This window comes from Canis aureus, chromosome 19 (assembly GCF_053574225.1).
Source record: "Canis aureus isolate CA01 chromosome 19, VMU_Caureus_v.1.0, whole genome shotgun sequence".
Classification (NCBI taxonomy): Eukaryota; Metazoa; Chordata; class Mammalia; order Carnivora; family Canidae; genus Canis; species Canis aureus.
The window spans coordinates 19,953,065-19,974,148 of NC_135629.1; the positions used below are offsets into that span (position 1 = coordinate 19,953,065).

At 38.3% G+C, this 21,084-nt stretch overlaps 1 long non-coding RNA gene across 1 annotated transcript in view; it reads right to left on the reverse strand.

Annotated features, from left to right (window-relative positions):
* The window catches only part of LOC144289712 (uncharacterized), a 52,062-nt gene extending 33,727 nt beyond the window's left edge, over window positions 1-18,335 (reverse strand). Inside the window, exon 1 of the long non-coding RNA XR_013357625.1 lies at window positions 18,254-18,335. This is a non-coding gene — a long non-coding RNA (uncharacterized LOC144289712). The remainder of the gene's footprint in view (window positions 1-18,253) is intronic.
* Between the last annotated feature and the right edge of the window lie 2,749 nt (window positions 18,336-21,084).

The following is a 21,084-nucleotide window of genomic DNA, read 5'->3' on the forward strand; positions in this document are numbered from 1 at the left end:
TCATGCTACATCTCCCACTGTCCTCTCACCAATAAAAACTTGCTGAGCCCCAACTATCCATCCTTCTTTGTTTTTGATGCCATCAGTTTCCACTAGTCCCCTCATAACTTTCCAGAACTTGTCTATTTTATTTCCCACATTGTACTTAAGACCACCTGCTAATGTTTATATTCTGTCTCCCATGACTGTCTAGAAAGTAATTTCCCCCAAAGCAGAGCTGTCTGGTAGACTCTGCATCTCCCCACCCCCTTTTAAAACACTGCCTGGACAAATACATCTTGAGGGTCACTTAGGTGGCTCAGTCAGTTGAGTATCTGACTCTTGGTTTCAGCTCAGGTCATGATCTTGCAGTTGTGGGATCAAGCTCCCTGTCAGGTTCTGCGTGAAGTCAACTTCAGATTCCTTCTTCCGTCCCTCCCTCCCACTCACTCTCTCTCTCTCAAATAAATTTTTAAAATCTTAAAAAAAAAATAAAAAAAATATATGTTGAAAGAAATACATTTGTACAGCCCCACCAAAACACACAGAACCTAGCAAAAATAGCTACCTATCTCTAGAAATATATGTCACTCTCACTTTTTTGTCACATTCATTAGAGATGTAGGGACCTTACAGTAAGTTAGCAAAGAGTAAGTAAGACTTATGGAAAGTACTGATTGAAATCATGCAGTATTTCTGTTCTTTCCAAAATCTCATTTAAATACTATAAAGGTACAAAAAGCTATAAACTCACAAGGACAAAGACAACAGAAGATAAGGTGCCAAGAGTTGAAAGACAACAAAATTTTTCTCAATACATTTAGGCCCAAGAAATCTAGGACCTAAATGTATATGGCTAATGAGAGGCAACAAGGATGCCAGTTTGTAACATTGAGCCCCAGAAAGATTCAGAAACTGAGATACCAGTTGTTTCAAAAGGAAGGGATCAGAGATGAGGCTAAAAAGAGAAGAATTAGCTAAAGTCCACGAAAAGGACAGTTAGACTTCCTGGGGACCTCTCTCATCACCTTACTGCTAGGCTAGGACCCATTCTGACCCTTAGGAGTTAATGGGATTTTTATACCAGAGATATCAAACCAGGCATGTTTTCCAATCATGAAAACTCACAGCACAACAAAAACTTAGCACTGAAGTGCTTCAGAAGGATGCAGTAAAAGTCCGCACACCAATAATGAGACCCCTGTCCCTTCTTTCCACTGGGGCTCCTAGAATCATCCTGGGAGCTGAGTTTATACAGTTTATATACTGGGAGATTGAAGAATTCCTGAGTTGAGAAGCTGATTGATCCAAGTGAAGAAATCCCAGACACAGACATCTGAGGATTATCAAGACAAAATGCTTATAATGTACCTTGCTACCTTGCAGTGAAGCTATCGATCTCTTCCCGCCAAACCCACACTCCAAACATACATGCATACTCACATAAGAATCACACACTCCAGATACACATACTCCAAATGTACAAATATATTCTCCACCCCATAGACATATCCCAAATACATAAATACACACGCCCCCAACACACATAAGCCAAACATATACATATATAATATAAACACAGAGAGAAATACAAAATACTACACACTTATCTTAACATGCACACATACTTCAAATACATATACATAAGCATCCCAAATACACCCACTCAACTTTTGAGCAGCTTTTCCCCTACTTCTTAAAATATGAATGAGCAATCAAAGACCATCATCTTCTTGAATAAATCTTTGAAAATGAAAGCTTTGTACCAAAACAAATAGAGTTGGCAGGGGAGGTGGGGGTGAGTGGGAAGAACTCAGAAGAAAAAAAGTGCAGGAAATAGAATTAAATTTCCAAATAAAAAGGATATTGTATCCATGAGACAGAAACAGAATTCTATAGAAGGAAATAGTTTGAGAGTAACAAAGAATATCTACAAACTTAAAGTATGATATAAAAATCCGTTCAAGAAATGGAAGAAACAGTTGAGAAAAATCTCTCAGAAAGTATAACAAAAGACAAAATATGAAGTAGAAGAGAATCAATAAAGTTAGAGGCTCAATCCAAAGAGTCCAAAATGCAAGTCTCAAAAGAAGTAAACAGGAAGAATAAAAGAAGGGAAGGTGATCCATCAATGATATAAAACTAGAAAATGTGCTAGATCAGCAGAAAATGAATTTTTAGAACGAAAGAGCCCATGGATGCCCAGACTGAGCAACTGACTAAAAGTCCACTTTAATCATTACGACACCTCAGAACACTACAAACTCAGAAAGTAAAGGACTTCCTGAGATACACACACACACACACACACACACACACACACACACGCCTACATGGATAAGGACTTTCTCAGAAGCAAATGTATGCATATATGCATATTTACATATGCATATCACCCAAAAAGATAAAAAATCAGCATTAAACTTCTCAATAGCAAACTTGAAAATCAAAAGGCAATAGAGCAAGACCTCAAATTTTCTAAGAAATTACCTCCAACCCAGAATTACATACCCAAATCAAGTGTTAATGAAATGTGACAACAAAATAGCTACATTTTCAGCAACGTAAAGCATTCATATTCTTTGCATTCCATATAGCAGGATACTAAGGGATTTGTGACACTGAAATGAAAGAGTAAACCAAGAATAATTTCCAACAGATCAGGAAAGAGAACACCAATCACAAGAGGAAAAAAAATCCCTGGAAGATAAATGTGCAGCTGGTCCCCAGGACAAACAGCTCAAGTTCGTACAGAGCAACGACTCTCAGGAAAACTAACGATAGACTTGGTGTGTTGTTGTATATTGAAAGTGGCCTTACAGTTTCATGAGAGTGTTTGAGAAAAAGTTAGCAACAAGTACCCAGAAAACTAAGCAAATTAAAATACATAATCAGAGCAACTATTATCTCCAGGTTGTACAGAAAAGCCAGAATTAACTGTATCATTCACTCCATGGTTCAGGAGTCAACAATATCTACATAATAAAAATAATAAGAGCACAGAATGGTAACTGCATCCAAAATTGTGATATAACAACAAAGAATGAGGAAAGGGGGGGTTTGTGTGTGGGTTTGTGTCTGTGTGGGAGAGTATACAAGAAAATGAATCTATCATCTTTCATTTCAGGAAGCCTATTAATAGTCTAAAATATGTAAGTCAAGAAAAAACAATGTAACTATATTTCTTAGACATGTAGAAGTAGCCATCATGGAAAACAGCTAAAAAAGATGAAAGTGCTTTGCCTCCAGAAAGGGAAACTCGGGAATAGCAAAGTGACTTTTGCCATACATTTATAACTTCACTAGTATTAGACATTAAAGTAAAAATAGAGCAAAGTAAAACATAGGGAAGGTGTATCATTACAGTGAGTTAGAAAGTTGGGCCCACTGTAGATAAGCTTCCCTGTAAAGAGACCAAGAATGAATAATTGTAAGTAAATAAAATGGGGTTTAAGAGCATAAAGCTCTGTGTCCCCACTTTCATGCTCACCTCTTGTCATATCATCAGAACAGTAAAAACAGCAGAGCACATCCATCAAGGACTAACCGGGAACAGACGATGGTGCTAAGCAGTTTCCACATGTTAGCTAATTCCCTTCTCAAACAAACCCTAAGACAGAACAAGATTCTATCATTTTTCTACTTTTCAATGAGTAAACCGAGGCCAAGAGAGGATAAATAATGGATCCAAGGTCAGTGCGATCCTCTCTGGTGTCTGAATGAGAGAGGAATGAAAAGGGGAAACCACGTGCATCTTGTTTCCTGCCTTTCCAAATTAAATAAATAATTAAATGGCCAAAGACGGGCAAATTTTAGATGTTGGGGAAATGTGGCGGAAAGATCAAGCTGATGGAGACGGAAGCCAGCTCAGAGTGGGGGCTGCGAGGGGCGGGACTGGGTGGGAGAACATGCTAAAACAACAAAAACCAAGGCTGCTTAAAGCCAGACACAAATCTGTCCACTCATTAAGGAGGAAATTGCCAAGCTTGAAGCATTTATAAATCACCCCAAACTAATCACCCATTTAAGGACAATCCCATAAAAAAATAAAAGGGACCACAGCAGGCTGCTCTCGAGAGATAAATGGCTTTGCAGCCTCATCTGGGTATGCAAATTTGAGGATATAAGCAGGCCCTTTCTGAATGATAACTTGGTTTATTCTAGAGGAGATAGCCCATTGGGAAGCACAGCCAAGACCTGGGGAGAATTCTGAAGACCTGGGGTGAGCTATGCATCAAAGCTGTTTTAGGGTAGCTTTTCTAAGAATCTTGTATGCCTTGAGCACAAAAGGCAGGTAGGTGATCCGTGACTCAGCCTTCGGACTGGCACTACAGTGCAGTCCGTGAAACTAGGGACTCTGAAAGCCATGACTGACACAGCTCCTCTCCTCCACCATGGTTCATTTATTTCATTTCATTGTTTGATTTATTTCTCTCTCATCTTTTTCAATGCTACAGTCCTACTAATGCAGGGCAGAGTTGCAATATTTTTAGGAATGGCTAGAAGTGTCAGTGTTAATGAGTTTCTTCCTTTTCCATGGGGGAAACAGAGACCCAGTGTAGTGGGTTGAATGGTAGCCCCCAAATGCTATATCCACGTCCTAGCCCCCACACCTGTGAATGTGACCTTACTCGAAAAGAGTCTTTGAAGCTAGAATTGAGGATATCAGAATGGGATCATCAAAGATTGTCTAGGTGGGCCCTAAATCCAATAAACTCCTTATAAGAGACAGAGGGGAGAAAACCCAGAAGACAAAAAGGCCATGTGAAGATGGAGGCACATATTGGAGGGATGCAGGCACAAGCCAAAGAATGTCTGGAGCCACCACAGGTGAAAAGGGGCACTGTCCCCAGAGAGACTTTGGAGGGGGGTATGGCCCTGATGACACCTTGATTTTGGACTTCTAGCCTCCAGAACTATGAAAGAATACATTTCTTCTTTTTTAAACCACCCAGTTTGTGGTAGAGTTTCAAGCTTAAATCTACTGGTCAAGGTCCCTGATTCTAGAAATGAGGAAAACAAGGAATAGAAAGTGGCACACATGCACCTGGGTGGCTCAGTCAGTTAAGCATCTGCCTTCAGCTCAGGTCATGATCTCAGGGTCCTGGGATCGAGTCCCACTTCACACTCTCTGCTCAGCAGGATGTTTGCCTTTGCTTCTCCCGCTCCCTCTCCCTCTCCCCCTACTTATGCTCGCTCTCTCTCTCTCTCTCTCAAATAAATAAATAAACTCTTTTTAAAAAAGAAGAAAGAGGAGGAGGAGGAGAGGAGGAAAGAAAATGGCACGGTCTTCTAAAAGTCATAGCTCTTTGGTGGCAGAAAATAGACCAGCAAGACTTTGAACAAGTTACTAAACCTATCACCCATCAGAGTTCTCATCTAGAAAATGATGAGAACAATACCTGCCCAATAAAGTTGTCAGGATGATCAAATGCAAGAAAGAATGAAAAAAAAATTCTTTAAAATTTTATTTATTTGTTCATGAGAGACAGAGAGAGAGAGAGAGAGAGAGAGAGAGAGGCAGAGACACAGGCAGAGGGAGAAGCAAGGCCCTATGCAGGGAGTCCAATGTGGGACTCAATTCCAGGATTCCAGGATCACACCCTGGGCCGAAGGCAGGAGCTAAACCACTGAACCACCCAGGGATACCCAGAAAGAATGTAAAACTAAAGCATATTGCCTGATCCAGAATAACTGATGACAATATTGTCACTTTAATCCATCACCTCATCCTTGGCCTGCCAGAAGAGCCATTTCCTGTACCATCAATTCACCTCACACTTAATTCTAAAAATAAACACCAATTTTTAAAGAAATAAAATCCTTAGAGTTTAATTTGTTTTATTTCTAGGCTCCTGATTCTGTTCCACTGGTCTATATGTCTGTTTTTATGCCAGTGCCATATTGGTTTGATTACTACAGCTCTGTAGTTAATTTGAAATCAGAAAGTGTGAGATATCCAGCTCTGTTCTTTTTTGTCTCAAGACTACTTTAGCTATTTATGGTCTTTTGTGTTTTATGCAAATTTTAAAATTGCTTTTTCTGTTTTTGTGAAGAATACCATTGAAACTGTTAAAAACTGCACTGAATCTATAAATCTATAAATTAGTATAGTATAAATGTACTATGGACATTTTAACAATACTAATTCTTCAGATCCATGAACATAGTTTATCTTTTCATTTATCTGTATCTTCTTCAATTTATTTCATAAATATCTTACAGTTTTCACCTTTACCTTCTTATTTAAATTCATTCCTAGGGAGACTGTGGTGACAAAGCCATTGAAACATGTCCCATAAACTACCAGAATTACATGTCATGCTGTTTCCTGAGCAAATGACTTACTCCTGGGGGACCTGGCAGCTGATATATTGTACTTGTGGGGCCAACTGTTAGCTAGCTTGTTCCCATGGACACACATGAAGATTATATGAGGATGAAAGACTGCCTTGATAATGAACATTCCCACCCCCAACCATGCCAGCTGCCTCTTCAAGACCCACTCAAATCAGACTCTGGAGATAACAATTAGATTGAGTTGACAAAATCTAGAAAGAGCTAATTCACATTTAGTTTGAAATGAGCTGGCAGGCATGAACAATTTTTTCACATTTTATAAACTGAAATTGTTCTTTAATTTCATGGAAATAGATACCTCCCTCGCATTTCCTTTTATAGGTCAAGGTAGGTTGCATTAAGGTACCATTTTGCACTATGTGGAACATGATCCCTCTGAATAAGGCATCAAATAATATTAAATTTAAAACCACAAAGAGGAGGTTCTGGTCCAAGGTGGCAGCCTAGGAAGACCCTGAAATTACCTTCTCCACAGATCACACTGGATTAAGTGTATTTAAAGAAAAATGCTCTTGAAGGAAGAACTGAGGGCTAATTCAACAGCTTCTGCATAACAAAAGATAGAATGACAAAAAAAGAACAGTAAGAGAGAGGGAGAAACAAAGAGAACCCCACACCCAGTGCTGTAAACTGCAGTAGAGAGGAATAATACTGAGGTATGAGAGGCAAATTCCTCTGTCCTTGGGAACAGAAAAAAAGGTGTGGTTTAGAAGAGTAACTAGCATTTATAAGAGATAACAGAACTCAGCCAAATGGCAGAGGAACTGCTGGAACCCCCTCAGGGTCAGAGGGACTGGATGAACCTTCTCTACCTTGCAAGTACAGACTAGAACAGTGTCCAGACACTGAAGTCAGCTCGCTGTTTTGGATGCAATGGGGCACAGAGAAAAAGTTGTGGTTTAAAGAGCAACTAGCATATTAAAAAGCCATCCCTAGGACTCTGCCAGATGCTGCTGGAACTCACTCTGGGAGGAAGGGGCTGGCTGACATGGTCTATGCTCACTCTCCATTTTTGAAGCATAGACTAGTACAAAGTTCAGGCATCATAATTGGCCTATTTCCTTGGTGAGCCCTAGGTCACTAGCCCACACCATCCCACAAAGGTAGCCACAGGGTAGTGCACATCAGGATACCTTTGGTGAGTACTTACTATAGCCCAAGCCTTCATGCCAAGGTGACACAGGTACAAAGCATCCCAGAACATTCCAAGGTAATACCACTTTAGCTTCAGATGGCTTGCTAAGGCAACTCTGGTGCAAAGCACTGGAGTTCCTCCTGGCTGACATCTGCTTTGGATCCAACTGCTCCACCAAGATGTCCCCTGCATGAAGCATATGGGAAACTGCAGCCCACCACCACCTTGAAACCTCTAGCCCATACCAACCTCAGCTCTATCCAGCCAATGAAAGTCACTAGGCACATAGTCTATGTAAAGGATGACCATACACAAGACCATTCCTTCAAGTTTAAAAGAAGTCAGCATTCTACATAATCTGTAAAAACAGAGATTCAAACAAAATGGGGAAATAGAGGGATATTCTCCAAAAGAAAGCACAAGACCAACCTCTGAAAAAGACCTAAATGAAATGAAGATAAGCAATATGCCTGATAAAAAGTTAAAAGTAATGACTGTTGGGGTGCCTGGGTGGCTCAGTCAGTTAAGCATTTGACTCTTGATTTCAGCTCAGATCATGACCTCAAGGTCATGAGGTCAAGCTCCGAATAGAGTTCCACACTTAGTGGGGAGTCTGCTTGAGAGTCTTTCCCTTTCCCTCTGCCCCTCCCCTTGCTCGCTTGCACTCTCTCTCTCTCTCTCTCAAATAAATAAATAAAGCTTTAAAAAAAAGTAATGATCATAAAAATGCTCACTGGGCTGCAGAGAATTTAAGAATCCAAGGAGACCTTTGACAAAGAGATAGAAGATATTTGCAAATGTCTCATCAGATACAGGGCTAGTATCCAAGATCTATAAAGAACTTATCAAACTCAATATTCAGCAAATAATCCAGTCAAGAAATGGGCAAAAGACATGGACAGACATTTCTTCAAAGAAGATATACAGATGGCCAACAGACATGAAAAAATATTCAACATTACTGGGCATCAGGGAAATACAAATCAAAACCACAATGAAATACCATGTCACACCAGTTAGAGTGGCTAAAATGAATAAGTCAGTAAACAATAAATTTAGCGAGGCTGTGGAGAAAGGGGAAATCTCTTACATGCTGGTAGGAATGTAAGCTGGTATAGACACTTTGAAAACAGTATGGAGTTTCCTCAAAAAGTTAAAAATAGAGGTATCCTATGACCCAGCAATTGCACTACTAGGTATTTATCTAGAAGATACAAATGTAGTGACCTGAAAGGGCACTCCAATGTTTATAGCAGCAATGTTCACTATAGCCAAACTATGGAAAGAACCCAGATGTCCACCAAGAGACAAAAGGATAAAGAAGATGTGTGATGTGTGTGTGTGTGTGTGTGTGTGTGTGTGTGTGTGTGTATCCATATATACTGGAATATTACTCAGCCATCAAAAAAATGAAATCTTACCATTTGCAACAACAAAGATGGAACTAGAAGGTATTATGCTAAGCAAAATAAGTCAATCAAAGAAAGACAATTACCTATTATTTCTCTCATATGTGGAATTTAAGAAATAAAACAGGATCATAGGAAAAGAGAGGGATAAATAAAATAAGATAAAATAAAAAAAAGGAGACAAACCACAAAAGACTCTTAACTCTAGGAAGCAAAATGAGAGTTGCTGGAGGGGAAGGGTGTGGGGGGAGGGGGAAACTGGGTGATGGGCATTAAGGAGGGCATGTGATGTCATGAGCACTGGGTGTTATATACAAATGATGAATAACTGAACTCTGCCTATGAAACTAATGATACCCTGTATGTTAATTAATTGAATTTAAATAAAATTTTAAAAAGAAAATATGAAAATACCCAATGAGAGTTGAAGAATATAATAGCTGAAACGAAAAATACTCTAGAAGGAATCAATAGTAGGTCAGACGATGCAGAAGACCATATCAGCAATCCGGAAAATAGGATAATAGAAAGTACCCAAAATGAACAGTAAAAGGAGAAAATAATTTTTAAAATGAGGTAAGTTAAGGATTTCTTGAACATCAAGTGACACTCACATGATAAGGGTCTCAGAAGAAGATGATAGAAAGACAAAGGATCAGAAAACTTATTCGAAGAAAGAATAATTGAAAACATCCCTAATCAAGAGACGTAATAGACATACAGGTTTGAAAAGCAAAGAACTTTCCAAACAAAATGAATCCGAGGATGTCCACACCACAACACATAATAATTAAAATGTCAAAGATAGATTTCTAAAGACAAGCAAAGAGTTGTGAGTTATGACAAGCAAAACCCTATAAGGCTATCAGCTGATTTTTCAGCAAAAACTTTGTAAGCCAGAAGGGAATAGCATGTTATATTCAAAGTGCTGAAAGGAAAAAACCTACAACCAAGAATATTCTCCCCAGTAAAGTCACCATTCAGATATAGATAAAGAGAAAAAGAATTTCCCAGATAAACAAAAAATAAAGGAATTTATCATCACTTAACCAGCCTTATAAGAAATGTTAAAGGAACTTCTTTAAAATGGAAAAGAAATGGCCATAATTACATGTAAGAAAAATATAAATTAAAAAATGTAAAGTATGACAGTATATACATAAAATGTGGGAGAAGGAGTAAAAAAAATTAGTATGTGTTTGAACTTAAGGGATCAGTAACTTAATATAGACTGCTGTATACTTAGGGTGTTATATATGAACCTCATGAAAATCAGAAACCCAAAACCTATAATAGGTAGACAAAAGAGAAAAAGAAAATCAAATATAACACTAAAGAAACTCATTAATCACAAAGAGAGCAAGAAGAGAACAGAGAAGAACTATTAAAAAAACAAACAGAAAGCAATTAACAAAATGGCCATAAGTACATATATATTAATAATTACTTTAAATGTAAATGGCCTAAGTACTGCAGTTAAAGGACATAGACTGGAGGACAGAAAAAACAAGACCCATCTATATGCTGCCTACAAGAGACTCACCTAAGACTTAAACACACATACAGACTGAATGTAAAAGTTTGGAAAAACATTTACCATGCAAATGGGAGTGGAAAAAAAGTCAGGTTAGCAATACCTATATCAGACAAAATGTGCTTTAAATCAAAGACTAACAGGGACACCTGGGTGGCTCAGCACCTAAGGGTCTGCCTTGGGCTCAGGGAGTGATTCTGGGGTCTGGGATGGAGTCCTGCATTGGGCTCCCTGCAGAGAGTCTGCTTCTCCCTCTGCCTATGTCTCTGTCTCTGTCTCTCTCTCATGAATAAATAAATAAATCTTTTTTAAAAAAATCAAAGACTAACAAAAGACAAAAAAGCATTACATAATAATAAAGGGATCAATCCAACAAGAGGATATAATTATTAATATCTCTATATAAATATCTATGCTCCCAACATCAGAACACCTAAATACATAAAGCAGATGCTAACAGACATAAAGAGAGAAATTTATGGTAATACAGTAATACTAGGGGACTTTAACACCCCGACTACATTAATGGATATCTCATCTAGTTAGAAAATAAGTAAGCAAACAGTGCCTTTAAACAACACATTAGACCAAATGGACATAGCAGATCCATACAGAAAATTTTATCCCCAAACGACAGAATACACATTCTTTTCATGTGTACATGGAACCTTCTCTAGAAAAGATCACATGGTGGGTCACAAAACAAGTCTCAGTAAATTGAAGAAGACTGAAATCCAGACTGCAACTTTTCCAACCCTAAGAATATAAAACTAGAAATCAATCACAAGGAAAAAAACTGGAAAAAAAAAAAAAACAAATACATGGAGACTAAACAACATGCTACTAAATAACCAACAGGTCAATGAAAAAAATCAAAGAATACATGGAAACAAACAAAAATAAAAACACAATGGTCCAAAATCTTTGAGATGAACCAAAGGAAGTTCTAAGAGGGAAATATATGGCAATATAGTCCTACTTCAAGAAACAAGAAAAAGCTCAAATAGACAATATAACCTCACACCTAAAGGGATTAGAGAAAAAAGAACAAATAAAGATCAAAGTTAGTAGAAGGAAGGAAATAATAAAAATAAGAACAGAAATATGTGACAGAGAGACTCAATTTACACATGCATATATAAAATCAATGAAACCAAGAGCTGGCTCTGAAAAGGTAAACAAAATTGATAAACTCTTAGCCAGATTTATCAGAAAAAGAGAGAGAAAAGACCCAAATAAATAAAATCAGAAGCAAAATGGAAGTAACAACTGACCACAGAACTACAAAGGATTATAACAGTATAGGATAGGATAGAAAATTATATGCCAACAAATTGGACAACCTAGAAGAAATGCATAAATTCCTAGAATCATACAATCTTCCAAAACCTAGTCAGGAAGAAATAGAAAATCTGAGCACACCAATTACTAGTAACAAAATTAAATCAGTAATCAAAAAAGTACCAAAAATAAAAGTCTAGGCCCAGATGGATTCACAGGTAAATTCTACCAAACATTTAAAGAAGAGTTAATACCTATTCTCCTCAAACTGTTCCAAAAAATGGAAGAAGTAAACCTTACAAATACGTTGTATGAAGCCAGCACTACCCTGATACCAAAACCAGATACAGATACCACAAAGGAAGAAAGGAAGGAAGGAAGGAAGGAAGGAAGGAAGGAAGGAAGGAAGGAAGGAAAGGAAGGAGGAAAAAAAGAAACATTATAGGCCAATATCCCTGATGAACCTAGATGCAAAAATCCTCATCAACATATTAGCAAACCTCATTCAACAACACATTAAAAGGATTATTCATCAGAATCAAGTGGGATTTATTCCAGGGATGGCTCAGTATTTGTAAATCCATCAATGTGATGTACCACATCACAAAAATCATGTGATGATCTTAATAGATACAGGAAGAGCATCTGACAAAATTCAACATCTGTTCATGATAAAAACTCAACAAAATGAGTTTACAGGGAAGATAGCTCAACATCAAGCCATATATGAGAAATCCACAACTTGTTAACATCACACTCAATGGTGAAAAACTGAAAGCTTTTCTTCTAAGATCAGGAGCAAGACAAAGATGTCCATTCTCACCACTTTTATTCAACACAGTACTAGAAGTCCTCGATACAGCAATCAGACAAGAAAAGGAAATAATAGGCATCTAAATTGGTAAGGAAAAACTTAAACTGTCACTATTTGCATGTGATATGATTCTATACATATAGAAAACCCCAGATTCCACCAAAAAACTAAGAGAAATTATAAATTAATTCAGTAAAGTTGCAGGATACAAAATATCCAGAAATTGATAGCATTTCCATATATTAATAACAAAGTATCAGTAAGAGAAAATAAGAAAACAATTCCGTTACAATTGCATCAAAAAAAATAAAATAAAATACCTTAACCAAGGAGGTGAAAGACCTGTACTCTGGAAACTATAAAACATTTATGAAAGAAAACAAAGATGACAGAAACAAATGGTCATGGATTAAAATTAAAATTGTTAAAATGCTCCTACTACCCAATGTAATCTACAAATTTCATGCATTCCCTATCAAAATACCAACAACACTTTTCAGAGAACTTCAACAAATAATACTAAAACTTGTATGGAAGCACAAAAGATCCCAAATAGCCAAAGTTATCTTGAGAAACAACAAAGCTGATGGTATCACAATTCCAGATTTCAGGATATATTATAAAGCTGTAATAATCAAAACAGTATGATACATCACAAAAGTTGACACATAGATCAAAAGAACAGAAAAAAAAGCCAAGAAATAAATCTGGTTATATGGTCAATTAATCTGTGATAAAGGAGGCAAGAATATACAATGGGGAAATGGCAATCTCTTCAATAAATGGTGCTGGGAAAACTGGACAGCTACGTGAAAAAGAATGAAACTGGACTACCTTTTAACACCATACATAAAAATAAACTCAAAATAGATTAAAGACCTAATTGTAAGACCTAAAGCCCTAAAAATCCATAGGCAGTAATTTCTTTGATACCAGCCATAGCAACAGTTTTCTAGATATGGTTCCTGAGGCAAAGGAAACAAAAGCAAAAATAAACTACTGGGAATACATCAAAATAAAAAGCCTTAGCACAGTGAACCACCGACAAAACAAAAAGCAACTTATTGAATAGGGAGAAGATATTTGCAAATGATATATCTGCTAAGCAGTTAATATCCAAAATATACAAAAAATTGATACGACTCAGATAAACAACAAAAAACAATTGGATTAAAAATGGGCAGGGTGCACCTGGGTGGCTCAGCTGGTTAAGCTCAGTCTGACCCTCGATTTTGGTGCTGGTCATGAGATCAAGCCCTGTGTCTGGCTGTGGCAGTGTCTGCTTGAGATCCTCTCCCTCTCCATCTGCTCTTAACCCACTCACTCTCTTTCTGTCTGTCTCTCTAATAAATCTTGGGTGGTACAGTTAAGCATCCAACTCTTGGTTTCAGCTCAGGCCATGATCTCAGGGTCATGAGACAGAGCCTCACAACAGGCTCTACATTCTGTGCAGAGTCTGCTTGAGACCCTCTTTCCCTCTCCCTCTACCCATCTCTGGAATAAATATTTTTTAAAAATTAAAAAAAAAAATTTTTTTTAAATGGGCAGAGGTACTGAACAGACATTTTTCCAAAGAAGGCATACAAATGGCCAATATGTTCAGTATCACTAATCACCAGGGAAATGCAAATTGAAACCACAATGAAATATCACAGTTCACATATCAGTAAGAAAGAAATAAGTGTTGATGAGGATGTGGAGAAAAAGGAACCCTTGTGCACTGTTAGGGGGAATGTAAATTGGTATAGCCACAATGAAAAATACAGTTTTCTCCAAAAATCAAAAACAGAAATACAGTATGATTCAGTAAGTTTACTAAGTGGGTACTTACCCAAAGAACACAAAGACACTAATTCAAAAAGATATATGTGTCCCTGTTAATTGCAGTATTATTTACAATAGTCAAGATACGGAAGCAACTCAACTGTCCAACCATAGATGAATGGATAAAGAAGATATAGTATATATACAATTGAATATTGCACAGCCATAAAAAAATGAGGTGTTACCATTTGTGACAACATGGATGGACCTGGAGGGTATTATGCTAAGTGAAATATGTTAGACTGAGAAAGACAAATACAATCTGGTTTCACTCATATGTGGAATTTAAAAAACAAAACAAATGAATAAACAAACAAAAAACTTAATCGAACCTATAAATACAGAAAACAAGGTGATGGTTGCCAGAGAGAAAAGTGGGGAGGGGATGAACAAAATGTGTGAAGAGGAGTGGGAGACACAGGCTTCCAGTTATTGAAGGAGTAAGTCATGAGAATAATATATATATATATTAGGTAATACATATAAATTAATAAAAGCATAGGGAATATGTTCAATGGTATTATAATAGCACTTTATGGTGACAGAGGGTATCTATACTTGTGATGAGCACAGCATAACACATAAAGAATGTCAAATCACTATGTTTTATATCCGACACTAATGGAGCATCGTGTGTCAACTATACTCAAATAAAACACACATACACACACATACAGAGAAAGCTATTTCTTCAATTTTCCTTCTGTTCTTTCAAAGACAAAGCCTCAAATGGGTCCTAAAAACCTCTATACCAGCATTTAAGTAGAATTGAATGTCAATATTTGATTTTCATAGCACAGTACCTACTCTCATAGTTACTGCCTCTTTATGGCAATTAATTCCTATTTTCCATTAATAGTTTCAAATTAGAGTTTTTTCTTATTGTGTATGACAATACACAATAGGTTTTAAAAGGAATTTTTATTCTATCAAGGGAATATGAGAAAAAAAAAACACAAGGAATAGAAGTGACTCAGGCTTAGGAGAACCTGACGACAAGATATGTGGAATCTTCTGTAAATAGGGCAAAAGCAGAATTTTATAAGAAGGTTTAAGTGAAAAAAAAAAAAAGGGTTTAAGTGACCTCCTCCTATAGCCTGGGGGCTTCTAAGTTACCTTAGTGACCAAGAAGAGGGTCTTTACTTGGCCCAGGCAGAGGAGGAAGATAGAAAGAAAAATACATACTTTTCAAAGAATTAAGGAAGAATCTAGATCAAGACCTAAAATTCCAACTGGCATACGAGGTACTTCAGAGAAAATTTAAAGGCATAAAAAGGCTCCAGTAGGTATACCAAGCTCTGCATCAGATGGGAATTTCAGCCCTACCTGTCCTCAGACCTAACACAGTCAGTTCATAACTTGTATAATCACACCCAGGACCTCTGCTCAAAACAAGCTGAATTCATCTGGTTGTACAAAATATCGTGGATGGAGCAAGACCAAGCAATCTTCACTGCTCGTGAACTCAGCACAGCTGAGTGGGATTATCTCACCACCGGAGTTGGTGGGATGGTCTTATAAATCATCCTACACAATACACTTTCACACTTAGGGCTGAAATGGCAAATACATTTAATCTCAGAATACCCATGAATTGGCATTGGCTATTTGGAACTCTTCTTAAGAAGTTCTATAGGACCACATCTTCTGCGGCAGGTATGGGATTAGGGATAGGCAGTGCCTGGGCTTGGTACCTGCAGCCCTACCAGAGAAGCCTCATGTGTCAGCTCACATAGGAGGGGAATCTCTAAGACTGACCAGTAAGGGATTTTGTTGGAGGAGAGTACACACACACAACACACACACACACACACACACACACACACACACTTCATGGGGAGCTTTGTCCTCCCATGCAAATGGCTCCTCCTCGCAAAGTTTCCTGACTCTGATAGGAACCTTCCCTCATCGCTGCCTCCATCATCCAGGCCCCAGTGACTGGAGCCAGTAGCAGAAAGCGTTCTATCTCCCTGCCCCTTGATCTCAGCTTTAACCTGTGTTCCAGGGACAGAGGCCAAGGAGAGAATTCTAAGGCATTTTAAACACAGATGTGGTCCCACAGACTTAAAATTTTCAAATAGCCAATGCCAACCTAAACTTAGATGTAAAGAAAAAACCCTACATTCCCACTTTCAAGGACATCTCACTGAAACTGGACATATCCTTAAATTATAAATAAGAGAAACAAGTACCTGGAACTTTGCCATTCATAGAAATGGCAAATATATTCATATCATGTCATACTTATTATAGATATAACAAAATATTGTTTATACGATTTCCTAATTTGTTAGATCCACTGTGGTTATTTAATAATAAAGAACCACACTTACTACTATATCACAGATTTGCTTTTCTTAGCATTATGATAACTGTCAATACTACTCTTATTTCTTTTGTGATCCTATAATACCTATTTAATAATTTTAAAACATATTTTGAGAAGGGAGCCTAAAGCTTCACCAGATGGCTAAACGAGTCTACAACACTCGATAGGTTAAGAACCATCTGTCAATGCTCCAGATGGTGAGGGCCTTCCTTGGTCGAGGGCAAAGTCCAGACCTCACTCACTTTGGAATCCCATTGTCTTAACTGCAGCACTTAACAGATGCTCAATAAACAGTCCCTGATAAAATGCTCACCATCTCTCCACTGACGGCACCTAATGAGGCTTTCACTACTGCAGCAGGGGGAAAGGCGGCATTTAGATGGATCTAACTGAGTTTTTTTCATTTATGTTTGTGCCTGAAAGACCCAACCACTTCTACTACCTCTCTCCATCCTAGGGGCACCAAGCTCATCAATTGCTGACCTGTGCCCGCATTGTGCCTGTTTTGGTGTGTCTGGCAGTAGCTCCTCTCCCTCCATTAATAAGACTCATTTGGGGGCAGTTGGGTGGCTCAGTCAGCTGAGTGTCAGATTCCTGATTTGGGCTGGACTAGTGATCTCAGGATCCTCAGGATCTTGGCATCGGGCTCCATGCTCATTGTGGTGTCTCCCTGGCCCTCTCCCTCCCCCTTTGCCTCTCTCCCCACATACTCTCTAACAAGCAAACTCTTAAAAAAAAAAAAAAAAAAAAGTCTGATATCTATGTTAGGGCTTGCGCAGTTGGGACTCCTCACTACAACCTACTCCAAGGACTACACCTTGGGTAGTGATTCTGGGGTGCTGGCTGAACAGGTGGGACACGCTGTTTCCTCTAGAAAGCTTGTAAACTGCCTCTACCCCTCACCCCCAGCTGTCATGTTGCTAAATATCCCCATATTCATGGCAATCTTCACTTGATTTTTGGCTACCTCCAATGTTTAGCTCCTAATCTTGTCTCTGAAGATAAAACTGAGATACTTCGTGGCTTAGAAGATACTGAGAGGGCATTAGGATCCCTGAATTTGACTGTGAGAGGGCAGGGTTTGCAGTGAATCCTTTTCTTCTGCAATGGAAGCAAGCAGACCTCAGGAGAAGCTTCACTGCTGTTTGCTGCAGGAAACAAGGAATGGCCTCATTCTAAATATGCTCAGCTCCTCTCTACCAATTTCCTTCTTATTTTAGGATTACTTTGATTGGCTAATGAGATGTCTAAAGCATGAGATTAATCAATTCAAACCGTAACCACAGCTGTGCTTGCCTCTCAATAGCCTTTACTGCCAGCACCAAAAATATAGCCTTTCTCCACAATAAACACTTTTTATAATACCAATAAGACCACTCCAGGGAGCGTTGTTATCATGAAATAATCACGGCCCTGTGGGATTTAGGGAGCCTGGCCATGTTTCAAGCCTCATAATGCTAGAGCGAGGAGGGGAATGAGAAAGGGCAGAGGTAAGGGTAATTATATCAGCACAAGGACACCCCCTATTGTGCCTTTTTGCTTAAAGCTTTAGATACCTTGGCTGAGAACATGTGCATGTGAATCTTACCAGGTTGAACAGCTGTGACTTCCTTGCATACAGCCATCTGCATTCATGTATTTTTAATGGACCATTTTGGGCTGTCAACCTGCAAACAAAACTTAGGTTAGGTTTTGAATCCTGGTCAAGAATACTGAATTTTGGCCCTTCGTCGGTTCTCCTCACCAGCTGAGTACTCCAGCAAGAATTATTTTAAAAAATATAGTAGTAAGCAAAACAAGAGAAACATTGAATTTTACATCACATCATGCAATCACAAAAGCAGCCGTAACAATGGATGGATGTGGGAGCGTCTCCAGGGTTTGTGGTTCAGCCCATTGGACTTGATTTGGGCTTGTTTTGATTGCATGTAAATTGCCCTCCCCAGTTGCTATGTATAGTTTTGGGTACCGTGGCAAATTAATCAGGTTAATGTGGCAGATAGTGGCCTGGGTAGTTCATATCTGTCTAAACTAATGCAAAATGACAACCAAAAGCAAAGGAGGATGTGTGGTTTTCAAAGGAATATGGCATGGATGCCTATTAGTCAACATTCAGCTGGGGATGACTCAGTGAATGAAAGTGATTATTTCCAAAAATGACTTCTGAACTTCATTAGATTTTATCTACATATTCTCTTATTGGTGAAGCAAAGAATAACAAATTTCCTTCAGGAGCATATTAACTTTGGATGTGTCTATTACCAAAAGTAAGTTTAAAAAGTTAAGGTAATTTTATAACTTAAATAGACTGAGGGCTTTGCTTTCTCCTGAGAGCCAAACTATCCCATGATTAAAGGAGTTTAGACTGATGGTTGGTTTTTGTGGTGGTTGCTATTTAACATTAGTACACAACAAAGTCTAAATATGACTTAGGTGTGAGGATGATTATGATCATTTTTCCTCTAGTCAAAAAGGAAACACACACACATAATCCAAAAAAACAAGGGAAACCAAATATATTTGGGGCAGTTTTGTTCTTTTTCTAGTCTTTAACATTACAATTGACCCTAGAACAACTCAAGAGTTAGGTTAGGGGTGCTGACCCCTGTACAATCGAAAATCCATGTATGGCTTTTTGATTTCCCCAAAACTTAACTACTGATAGCTTGCTGTTGATTGAAAACCATACTAACAACATAAACAGTCAATTAACATATTTTGTTCATTATGTGTATTACAGACTGTATTCTGACAATCAAGTAAGCTAGAGAAGAGAAAATGCCATTGAGAAGATCATAAGCAGGAGAAAAATACATGCACAGGACTATACAGTATTTATCAAAAAATTCCCAAATAAGAATGGACTCATGCAGTTTAAACCCATGTCATTCGAGGGCCAACTGTATTCAAAATGGTACCTGTCACCTTCTCAAGGGTCAAATTGGACTCAGAGACACCCAGAAAATTATTTTTCAAGAATGTGCATACACTCCATCGACCAAAGAGAAGCAACACCACCAGGCGTCCCCATTCCAAGCCCCAACTCTTCTCCTAAAAAAATACCACCACCATTTTTTGTTTACTCAGGACAACATTCTCACTCAGCAAGTAACTCTCTTCTTTAAAGCTCCACTAAGATAGTTCTGTCCTAAGAAGAGAGGAGCAAGACTGTTTTGATCTTTCAGCGACATTGATTCAACCAATTCAGCATTTGTGGGAGACTGAACGTTCACCTATTTTAATTTCATCAGGCCAAAATTGTTATAAAATGTCCTCTTGTGAAAGAATATTCCATTTTAATCATGATTTCTCTTAAGAAAAAGAAACGTAAACATGTCAACATGACACTCGGGGACTACAATGTGTCTTCCTAATACAATAATAGCCATAGGTTTATGAACCATTCGATGAAACAGCCAAAGGAGAAATTAGATCATTTGGCTCTGGTCGCAGAATGTAATAGATCTCCTCTCAGTTAAGATTGCTGGGAACAGGCCGAAATGATTAATGGAAAAGCTTGATGGTGTAAAAACTGCTTAATGTAGGAGCGCAATATGGCATGCAAACCAAACTAAAACAACCATAAATATTTTAGGCACCTTATAAAGATTTAAGAATATTTATTCCACATATAAATCCTCTGCGTAGTATCGGCGACAGCCTGGAGTCCAGAGGTCTGGCAGCCCGGAACATGATGCAGGGGATGAAGGCTGTGTGCCCTCCCCTTTCTGTTTGCATTTTCCTATGATGATTAAACCAAATTAGCTGGCTAACTGCTTCCAAAATGAGGCGAAGCTCCTGAGTGCCCTTTCTTTTACAGCTTTGTCAGCACTTACTGTTTCCAGAAATCGGATCTCCAAAGCTTTGTGATCAGGCGTGAGGTGGCTGGGGGCACACATTGTCCCCTTGGTCATTTGATCTCACGCTTCATGTCTTCTACATCTGTGCTCACCACAGTGTGGTTTTGGGCTAGCCATAGTGGCACAGCCCGAAGGGTGGTTAGAAATGCAGATTCCCAGGCTGATTCCCAGGTGATTTGCACACACATTACTATTTGAGAAACCCGCGGTTACACCATCATCACTCTCACCTCTCGCTTCCCTGCCTCTGTACCCAACTCCAGAGGGCTCCTCAGAGCGTTGCTAAAAGTGCGGTTAGTGAGAGAGTGACACTGCCACTGATGAACTGTGTGATCTTAGTAAGTTTGCTTAGCCTTGCTGACCTTCAGTTTTCTCATTTGAAAATAAGGAGAAATGATAGGAACAATGTCAAGGCAATGAGTAAATAAAGAAAACAGGGTACTCATCGTATTCACGATGGGATGCCTTGCACATAGTACATGCCCAATCACTGGTTAAATAAATAAATAAATAAATAAATAAATAAATAAATGGTAATGGCATGAGAGCACCAATAGGA